Genomic DNA, 11,577 nt, shown 5'->3' on the forward strand with positions numbered 1-11,577 from the left:
AGACCCGATCAAACAACCCAGAGCCCGCAGGCATCACCAATCGATCCCAGCACAATAGAACAGCACCAAATCAAATGCAGCACTGTCGATGTGTGCATACATAACATTCCCCCCCCCCCCCGGCAGGATTTCAAACATGAAAGGTTGACACAAAGTCCTCTAGGTGGCCAGGGCGTAAACGTGTGCGAACAGGTCGCGGGGCGGCCTGAGGCTGGGCAGGCCAAGGTGGGGAGGGAGATGGCAGGGGAAGCTGAGGCCCAGAAATGTCTGGGGCCCGTGTAGGAGCTGCATGAAGCCCCGGGGCGTCTCGCCATGCTGAGGGAATGGCTATGGTTGTGTCACCAGCTGTGTGTGGCGGAGCTGACACCTTCCGTAGACGACTGGAGTGCCACCGAGTGCCATCGCTGAGGAGGTAAGTGGCTGGGCCCAGCTGACGGGTGACTTGGAGAGGAGAGGACCAGTATGAAGCCATTTTATTGTCCCTGTGGGGCCTGCGGACCCTGACCCAGTCTGACACATTGATGTCTGGCACCCTGGTTTGTTTTGACTGGTCAAACCGTTGCTTCATCCGCGTCTGCTGACGAGTGACTGAGGCTCTGACCCCAGAGGGAGGTGCCTGAGGTGTGGAGGGGCGGAGCCTGTCAAGGGGCATGCACAGTTCCCGGCCTAGCATGAGAGAGGCTGGGGAGACGCCTGTGGTCGAGTGCTGTGTGGCCCGATAGTGCAGCAGAGTGTGACGGATGGCCTGCGTGAAAGAGCACCCTTGGGCCATGTGTGCTCTGAGGCCGTTCTTCAGTGACTGGTGAAAACGTTCAACGCCGCAATTGGCCTGGGGGTGGTAGTACGCAGTGCGTATATGACGGATGCCCTTGCTTTCGAGATAAGCAGTGAACTCAGCAGAGACCAGCTGAGGGCCGTTGTCAGTGGTGATGGCCTTTGGGAGGCCCCAGCAAGAGAAAAGAGAGTCCAGGAAGTCGATGATGATCTGTGAGGTCACAGTGCCGGAAGTGGTGAGTTCAGGCCATTTTGAGTGTAGATCGTAGGCGACCACCATGAAGCGTTGGTGGTGGGGAACTCCATGGATCTCACCACAAATGTCCAACTGCAGGTGTTCCCAGGGCTGAGAGGGCCAGGCGAGAGGTTGCAGGGGTGGGGGAGCCTGGTGGCCAGTCTTGCCACTCACAAGGCAGGCAGAACAGTCCTTCACCAGAGCCTCAATATCTCTGTCTATCCCCGGCCACCACACCAGGTCTCGGCAGCGCTGTTTCAGTTTCACAATGCCCAGGTGGCCTTCATGCGCCGTATTCAAAACACGTGCACGGAGAGCAGCTGGGACCACTGTGCAAAACCCACGTGCCACGCAGGTGTCGTTCCAGCAGGAGAGCTCCTGTCTGACTCGGGCGAACGCAGCCAGCTCCTCTGGGACCTTGTGAGGCCAGCCGTTCTGGATGTAGGTGCGGAGCTGGGAGAGGACAGGGTCCTGTTCGGAGGCTGCCCTCAGCTCCTGCAGAGAGACAGTGGCCTGGAGGGGTGTGTGTAGCATTTGGACAATGTCCTTTTCCACACAGTCAGTGTCCGTCTGTGGAGCTGGGGTGGAGACAGAGCGAGAGAGCAGGTCGGCGACAACATTGTCTCTGCCTGGGGTGAACTGCAGGCTGAAGTTGTACTGGCGGAGGCGGTCAGACCAGCGGTGCAGCCTCAGGGGTTTGTGGCCTGTCCCAGATGTGGACAGCAGCGCTGTCAGGGCCTGGTGATCTGTCCTGAGGGTGAAGGAGCGGCCATAGAGGTAGAGGTGCCACCTTTCACAAGCCCAGATACAGGCTAACGCCTCACGCTCACCCACGGAGTACCGCTGCTCGGTCAGGTTGAGGGCACGGGAGGCGAAGGCAATGGGCTTCTCCACACCGTTCTGGGTTTGAGACAGCACGGCCCCTATCGCTGTGGCTGATGCGTCACAGGTCACAAAGGTGGAGCTGGAGATGTCGAAGTGAGCCAACACTGGTGGTGAAGTCAGTTGAGTCTTGAGATCACGCACAGCGTCACTGCATGCCTTTGACCACACCCATGGCTCGTCCTTACGCAGCAGCTGGCGCAGGGGGGCTGTGGTCGCAGAGTACTGGGGAAGAAACCTCAGGTAGTAACTTGTCATACCCAGGAAGGAGGCGACCTGGGCGGCCGAGCTGGGCTCAGGGATGGCCTGAATGGCGTCCACGTTGGATTGTAGTGGAGTTACACCGCTCGCTGACCGCCGGAACCCCACGAAGTCGATGGCTGGCACAGAGAGGACACATTTCTCAGCATTGAGAGTTAGCTTGTGCTTGGACAGGGCTGCGAAGACCATGTTAAGGCGCTTGTCGTGGATTTCACTGGTGGGCCCGTGTACCACTCTATCGTCCAGATAAATGGCCACGCCCAGAATGCCAGCCAGCACGGAGACCATGATTTTCTGGAAGCAGCTAGGGGCGGAGCTGAGACCGAAAGGCATCCTGGTGTAGCGAAACACTCCTGCATGTGTCACAAAGGCTGTGAGGTTTCGGCTGCTGGGGTGGAGGGGCACCTGTAAGTACCCCTGTCTGAGGTCGAGCTTGGAGAACACCTCAGAGCCATAGAACTGAGCAGTGAGTTCTTCTGAGGTGGGCAGTGGATACTTATCAGGGACCACTGCCTTATTTACTGCACGTAGATCGATGCAGACACGCAGGCCCCCCGACTTCTTCTTAGCCACCATGAGGTTTGAGACCCAAGGTGACGCGTCCACTGGTTCAATGATGCCAGCTTCCAGCAGTTGTTGCAGCTCGGCGGAGACCCCATCATGGAGAGCCAACGGGATGCGGCGCAGTGGTTGGATGACAAATTTCACAGCAGGGTTGAGGAGAGGTTGATGGGTGAAGGCGGAGAGGCAGCCCAGCCCCATAAACAGCGATGGCCACTTCTGCTGCCAAGGTGTGGCGACAGTCAGGATTGCTGCCCCCCTTGTGTCTAAGAGGGAAAACCCCAGAGCGGAGAACAGGTCCAGGCCCATCAGGTTGGCCCCACGGCGTGCCACATGAAAAACTGCATTGGGCACCAGCTTGGTTCCATAGCGGACAGTCAGTTGGAGAGAGCCAACCAGATCGATTTTGGAGTCACCATACCCACAGAGGACAGCTGAGGGTGCGGACAGTGGCAGTGAACCGAAAAATTGACTGTAGGTATCAACATTCAGGAGAGACACACTTGCACCGGTGTCCAACAGCAGGGGGATGCACACATCATTAATGTTGACTGTGCATGATTTGAATGACACTGGCCCAGAGCTCACCTTGTGAATGACGGCGGTTGAAGACTGGGGGGTGTGGCCCTCTGACCCAGCCGGGGAAGATCGACAGACGTTGGCAAAGTGATTGTGCTTACCGCAGCTACGGCATGTCTGGCCACGGGCAGGGCAGTTCTGAGCCCTTGAAACATGAGACCGAGACCCACAGTTACCACAGGACTGTTGAGGGCGGGGCCGAGAACGCCGTCGTTGCTGTTGCAAAACGTCCCCAGTGGAGTCGGCGCCCGCCTCGCTCTGGTTGGGTTGCGTCCCGAGGGGCAGCCGTGAGTAGAGGGAGGAGTCGTTGGCAGCTTGACTGAAGGTGGCCACTTGCTGTGTATTTAGCATAGCAGCACACTCAGCTGCTCCCTCAACCTGTAGTGCGATGGTAATTGCTCTGGACAGCAGCAGATCGTCTTTTTCCAGCAGGAGAGTCTCACGCACCTTTGCGTTGTTGGTGTGTTCGATTAGCTGGTCGCGAACCATCTCGTCCTGAAGCGCGCCAAACTTGCATGAGCTAGCTAGCCCTCGCAAATTAGCTACGTACTGCCGCACAGACTCACCAGGCAGTTGGTGTCGCTGACGGAATATAAATCGCCGAAGGAGGGCACTCTGTGGAGCAGCGAAATGGGTGCTCATAAGTCCCACAGCTTCATCAAAGCTTGTGACGTTCCCCAGAGACCCGAGCACACGATGACCCTCTGCTCCCAAGCAGTGAAGCAACAGAGCCGTCTTCCTAGCCTGGCTCACGTCGTCGAGCCCTGAGGCGATGATGTAATTTTCAAAACTATGTAGCCAGCGAGTCCATGGTACCGGAGGCTCGCCAGGTAATGCCAGGAAGGGGGCAGGTGGTGGGAGAGAGATATCAGCCATCCTCGTAGCCAATATTGTATTTAGAAATCACGTCAGGACACAGCGCTGTCGCTAGACACAACCTCTCCGTTGCATTCTTTATTTAGACTGACACAGCATCAAAGGCAGACCCGATCAAACAACCCAGAGCCCGCAGGCATCACCAATCGATCCCAGCACAATAGAACAGCACCAAATCAAATGCAGCACTGTCGATGTGTGCATACATAACAGGTCCCCCCCCCCCCCCCGTAATTCGCTACAGTACCCTGTCATGCAGCTAGCGAAACTCCGTTTCCTCGGTGGCCGGCACGAACTCGCATGTTGTGGCCAGCAGAACTACAGCATACACCGCGTGAATTGGGGTCGTGTTTAGCTCAGTAAGAGACAACATACAAAGTATGAAGTTGGTAATGTGTATGGTTAATTCTTACTATGTTTATGTGTGTGATTAATTTCTGGTGCGTTTGTGTGTTCATTTAAGTAACAGTCATAAAGGAGAGACAAATGGCAACTAATGTTTTACACGATATATTTGTTTATTTCCAATATATTTGAGTTTGGTCATTTAAGAGTATGCTTATTGATTACTAGAACGTTCTCATAAATACTTACCAGTCATATTTGATTTTACCTGTTTAATTAAAGCCAGAACATTCTATACATCTGCATATATCGGACTTCCATTTGTTTGCTCAGGTGCCACTTTCCTTTTCAGACCAGTAACATATACCTGCAGGTGTGTTTAGCCTAATGGCATCCACAAGAAATAAGGACACGCTGTCCTGAATGCCAATAAGGGCTACAGCTGTTATTGAATCTAAATGGGGGAAATGACTGGGTTAATCTGCATTTACATTTTACAATATGCGGTCAGTAAATTTAGGATGTGTATCCACCGGGCATCTGTAAAAAAAACAAACAACAAAAACCGCAAACTGGTGGCGTGGCGGTCTATTCCGTTGCCTACCAACACATGGATCGCCGGTTCGAATCCCCGCGTTACCCCCAGCTTGGTCGGGCGTCTCTACAGACGCAGCCCGCTCTGTGCGTAAAATAGTGCACTGACGTAAGTTTATAGTTAAGTACTGGAAAATGGCGGCGTGAGCTCACGTTTGCAGCGGCCTCCCCCGGTTCCGACGATGCAGCGTCCTTATCCATGTCTGAGTTTGTGTGTCGTCGTGTGAAGAATTATGTCTGTGATCGTCGATGTCGTTTGATGGCTGGGAGAGCTTGGTCTGCTGCGTCCTGTGGGCCCAAGCACCACGGCCCTGCCTGGAGCTGCGCCCGAACAGGAAACACCGAGGGCGGTCTGACAGGACGTGGATGGAGGGCAGGCTAAGCTAGCTGCTAGCCCATGCAGACCGGCGGTTCCGATGATAACACCGAGGGCGGTCTGGCGGCGGCTTCGCCTGGTGTCAACTGTGCAGTGTTTTTGTCTGCGTTTGTTTCGTCGTGTGGAGTACGGGGGAGGTGTCTGGCTGGGAGAGCTGTCGTTGGATCGGCTGAGGGAGCCTGGTCCTGCTGCCTCCGGTGGGCCCAAGGACCACGGCCCTGCCTGGAGCTGTGCCCTAAGAGGAAACAGCGACGGCGGTCTGACTGCACGTGGAAGTGGGGCAGGCTAGGCTAACTGCTAGCCCTTGCAGACCGGCGGTTCCGACAGCCATCGTGGCTGGCGTTCATTATCTGGACAGTGACATTTTTGGACTACGTTGCAAATTTACTGAATGGACTGTGTTGTTGACTGTTTATATATATATATATTTTTTTTTTTGCTTTGTTCTCTCCATTTTTGTATGGTGTTGTTTTCTTTTGGAAATTTGTTTTTTGTCTCTTGTGTTGCACTGCTGTGGGCTGGGAGAAACGAAATTTCGTCTCTTTTGTGTATGAAAGTACATGACTGAGATGACAATAAATTGTTTCTGATTCTGATTTTTGATTCTGACTTCCGGTTTTTATTGCAGCGGTCACACCAGTTTCCTGTTTGTTGGCGTGTGGCATTGACAATGGCATTTTTTGCGATGTCTGGAAGATTTACCATGGATAAACGTCAAGAACACAGAATCGTCGACAAACTTTCACCTGCACCTACCAGCAAACGGGTGAAAAGTTACGTCCACAATAAGGATGAACGGACGGACGGAATTGTGGACGTAACTTGATATTGTAAACTACTAATAAGACACGTTAGCCCCTAGCTAACGGGTCTGACCCTTTAGCCGAGCGGTTAGTGATGTCGCCTTGTGGAGCAGTACACTCCGTATCGAATCCCGCACCGGGCAAGAAAATAACCGGTTACTTTGGTGGCAGCGGTGGGATCCGGAAGTGTGCAGATCCTCAGAAGTCTCTTCGGAGCGCGGGAATAACAAAGCGCGAGGGCGCGCTTCCGGGGAGGGTGACGACTGTAAACTACTAATAAGACACGTTAGTCCCTAGCTAACGGGTCTGACCCTTTAGTCGAGCGGTTAGTGATGTCGCCCTGTGGTGCAGTATACCCAGTATCGAATCCCAACCGGTTACAATAAGTGCAACTTGAAACTTTTCTCCTGTTTGCAGGTAGTTGCTGGTGAAAGTTTGTCGAAAAGTCTGTATACAGTTACATCCATTCTCCTCGGACATTTATCCATGGTAAATCTTGCAGGCATCGCGAAAAATATGCCACTGTCAATCGCACATGCCAACAAACAGAACACTGATATGACCGCTGCAGTACAGACCGGATGTCAGTGGACGTTGGTTGGCTGTGTCTGCGGGAGCTATAACTGTCTGCGGGGGAAGCCAGGTGTGGGTATGTATCCTGGTCGCTGCTCGGGCGGGAGGGGGAACTGGCGAGGAAAGGCTTTGTTGACATAGTTCAAGACGTTATTAATGTGGTCGCTAAACATGGCATATTTGATGTAAAAGATGTTTTGCCTCACCCAACCACTGTAGCCAGACATGTGGAGGGGAGAGCTCAGGCACTGCAGGCGTCAGTGGCAACGGAGATAACGCCCATCATCGAAACATGGATGTGCCATCACAACAGATATGGACTGGGGAATACCACAAAACATCATTCATATCCAGCACCATCCATTACACAAACAACGATTTCGGTCTCTTTTCAAAGGTGTTGTTTGCGGCTCCCTTCGAAGATGGTGTGTCAAAACCAGGAGAGAACATCAGGAACCCGCTGTTTGGGAAACTCCGTGCGTTTGCGACAGACGCGTCACTGCTTAGCTGGCCGTCTTGTGTTTGTCGCTGACCGTGGAGCCAACATAGTTGCTGCCCTTGTTTATTTTTATTTATTTTATCTTTTATCAGCTGAATACAAAACTTTGTTGCAAAGCAATAGATTCGTTTTTCGGCTGCGTTTAATGGTGCGATATTTTTGATAGTACATCAATGTGTCATGTATGAATGCAGAGGAGGAGAACAGAATAAAGGAGCGATACCCCTGATCAGTACGTTAAAAGACACAGGGAAACGTAAAACAACCTCAGCAACACAAACAACATAGATTTTAAAATAAATACAGCTTAACTTTGCCCTAGAATATGTGTACTTATTGCACTGGAAGATCTGTAATTTTGCACTAGTACCAATGTAATTATGCACTAGAACGTAATTTCGCTCCGTTATTACCGACAGGTATGCATCCCTTTATTAATAGTACACAGTAAAATCACGTGTTTCCCCTGTGGGGCGGGAGAAGACACAAAATCGTTTGAATTCTACTGTGCGGGCCCGAATGATCAGAACGTTTGCGGGAGCGGGCGGGAGTGGACAAGCACATTGCGGGAGCGGGCGGGAGTGTAACATGCACCTTGCGGGTGCGGGCGGTAACGGTCCAGCGGGAGCGGAATTAAGAAAACACTCCCGCGCAGAGCTCTAGCGTGCAGCTTCACGTCCACCACAGAAACTTCATGGTAAATTACAATTCCCCACATTAGTTCGTGTTAACATGTCAAAGAGCGTTTACTTGCTTCAGTCGCTGAACTTGGGTTTGTGCAACATTAGGTAGCAGCAAGCTACTGCGTCAATAGTTAGTTAACTACTCTATTGCTGGAATGCTCTGTAGCTTGCTGGCTAACGTTAGCTCGTTCTCACATACAGTTGCTAGCTTTTTTGAGGTTGTGTGGAAAGAAGTGGAGAAAATGGCTGTAAATGTGAAGTCAGTTTGGAAAGGATTGAGAGGAGGCAGCCAAAGATGACTAGGAGGCTATGTGATTACATAATCACTACATCAACTGGTGAGCATAGCGTTGACAAAGATGACAGGGAAAGCTTTAAAAGACATGTATTCTATCCAGTGCTTGACTCAATTACTGGTGAACTGCAAAGGCGTTTCCCTAAACCAAACTGTAAAATCATGAAGGGAATCCAAGCACTCCACCCACAAAGCAGTACATTTTTACAGGGAGAGGCTCTTTGTTCCTTTGCTGAGATTTTAAGTCAAATGTTGATGACTTGACACATGAGCTGTATCATATCAAGAGAGTTTTGGAGAGGAACGAAAAAAGTGGAATGCAGAGGTTCACTACTCTTCTTGAGTTTGTAGTATTTGTAGAACCTTTCAAGGGGGTATTTCATGAGATTTTCATGCTAGGCAGGATTGCCATTGTAATGCCTGTCAGCAGTTCTTCATGTGAGCGAAGCTTTTCAGCCCTAAGCCTTGTTAAAAACCACCTGAGAACAACAATGCAAGATGAACGTTTGAGTCACCTTGATGTCTTGAGAAGTGAGTCCAGACGGGCAAAGTCATTGGATAAGAATGAATTTGTGAGGCGTTTCAGGTCCAGTCGCAAAAACCGCAGAATTGTTTTAGTTTGAGATGAGCAAAATGTACATTATGCAATGATTAGTCGGTGAATCGATTGTGTCAACCATAAAATTATTAACTATTATTTTATATCTGTATATACTGTTCTACTATACATTACCTGTTTTTTGTTATGTGTTACATATTTGAAAAAAAAGTGTTATGTGTATTATGTTTTCTATGCACCCTAGTTTAAAAATGAAATAAATATGAAAATTAAGGATGTTTGTTTATTTTCTGTTTTTTTTTAAGTACATAATGTTCTTGAACAAGGCACAATTAGCAAAATATATTCAATGGTGTGCCTCTTTGTTAACCCAGCCACTGAGGATGCACAAGCCAGTGCATTCTTAGTGCCGGTCCCAAGCCCGGATAAATGGGGAGGGTTGCGTCAGGAAGGGCATCCGGCGTAAAATCTTTGCCAAATCAAATATGCTCCATACCGGATCGGTCGAGGCCCGGGTTACCAACGACCACCACCGGTACTGTTAACCAGCAGGGTGCCGGTGGAAACTATACTACTGTTGGGCGAAGGAGAAGGAGAGGGGGAAGGCATGTCCAAAGGCAGCGAGAGAGGTGGAAGGTTAGGTGTGTGGAGGTGAGAGTTGGAACTTTGAATGTTGGCACTATGACAGGTAAAGGGAGAGAGCTGGCTGATATGATGGAAAGAAGAAAGGTAGGCATACTGTGTGGGCAAGAGACCAGGTGGAAGGGGAGTAAGGCTAGGAGTATCTGAGGTGGGTTCTAACTCTTCTACCATGGTGCAAATAGGAGAAATGGGGTAGGGGTCATTCCGAAGGAAGAGTATGTCAAGAGCGTGCTGGAGGTGAAGAGAGTGTCAGACAGAGTGATGAGTATGAAGCTGGAAATCGAAGGTGTATTGCTGAATGTTATCAGCACATATGCCCCACAAGTTGGGTGTGAGATGGAAGAGAAAGAAGAATTCTGGAGTGAGTTGGATGACGTGGTGGAGAGGGTGCCCAAGGAAGAGAGAGTGGTGATTGGAGCAGACTTCAATGGACATGTTGAAGGGAACAGAGGTGATGAGGGGTAGGTATGGTGTCAAGCAGAGAAATGTAGAAGGACAGATGGTGGTGGATTTTGCAAAAAGAATGCAAATGGCTGTGGTGAATACATATTTCAAGAAGGGGGAGGAACACAGGGTGACAGAAGAGTGGAGGAAAGTGCACACAGGTGGACTATAGCTTATGTAGAAGACGCGATCTAAAAGGGATTGGAGACTGCAAGGTGGTGACAGGGGAGAACTTAACTAGTTAGCATTGGATGGTGGTCTGTAGGATGACTTTGGAGACCAAGAAGAGGAAGCGAGTGAAGGCAGAGCCGAAGATCAAATGATGGAAGTTGAAGAAGGAAGACTGTTGTGTGGAGTTCAGATAGGAGTAAAGACAGGCACTTGGTGGTAGTGAAGAGTTGCCATATGGCTGGGCAACCACTGCAGAAATAGTGAGGGAAACCGCTAGAAAGATACTTGGTGTGTCATCAGGACAGAAGGAGGAAGACAAGGAGACTTAACACCAGTATCGTGCACAAGATTATGTGAAACTTTGCACAAGATTGTGTTGAACAATCTTAACTAGATTGTTTAACACAATCTTGGAAAGTGAGAGGATGCCTGAGGAGTGGAGAAGCAGCATACTGGTACCAATTTTCAAGAACAAGGGCAATGTGTAAAACTGTAGCAACTACAGAGGTGTTATGTTCCCCGTTAAAGGTCCAGGGGATGAGGAGAAGTAACAAAGAAAATATAAGTGTCCCGGGGGAATAGGAAAGGTGGGAGGTGGAACCAAGTGCAAAAATAAACAGATTTATTAACAAAAATTAACCTTCAGTCAAAATATAGAATAAACAGGCAACTAAAGATGCTGGCTCTTAACTAACCAGGCTTTAACAAAACAAACTCAGAACAAAAAGAAACCAACAAAGAAACGAACACCAAGACAGATTTGACTCTACTTCTCCAGGAGTAGAGTCTTGACACAAGAGCTTGCTCTCTGGTTGACAACAATGGCCCCCTGGCAGTTTTTCTCTCATCCTGGCTGCCAGCAATGGCCCACTGGCACTGTTGGGCGTCTCTCTCCGAGTAATATACCCAGCTGATAAGCAATTTGGGTCACCTGGGCTCAATCAGCTGTTCCACAGGAGGCAGGTCATTACCTGGAGAGGGAAAATTAGACACGCGGCACTAGGGCCGTAACAAGAGGTATAAAGTTGATCAGCGACAGCATGGAGATATGGGAAAGAGTAATAGAAGCTAGGTTAAGAGGAGAGGTGACGATTAGCGAACAGCAGTATGGTTTCATGTCACGAAAGAGCACCATGGATGTGATGTTTGCTTTGAGAATATTGATCGAGAAGTATAGAGAAGGCCAGAAGGAGTTACATGGTGTCTTTGTAGATTAAGAGAAAGCATACAACAGGGGGTCGAGAGAGGAGGTGTGGTATTGTATGAGGAAGTTGGGAGTTGCAGAGAAGTATGTAGGAGTGGTGCAGGATATGTATGAGGGAAGTGTGACAATGGTGAGGTGTGCGGTTGGAATGACAGATGGGTTCACGGTGGAGATGGGATTACATCAAGGATCGGCTCTGAGCCCTTTCTTGTTTGCAATGG

Source organism: Lampris incognitus, chromosome 9 (assembly GCF_029633865.1).
Source record: "Lampris incognitus isolate fLamInc1 chromosome 9, fLamInc1.hap2, whole genome shotgun sequence".
NCBI lineage: Eukaryota > Metazoa > Chordata > Actinopteri > Lampriformes > Lampridae > Lampris > Lampris incognitus.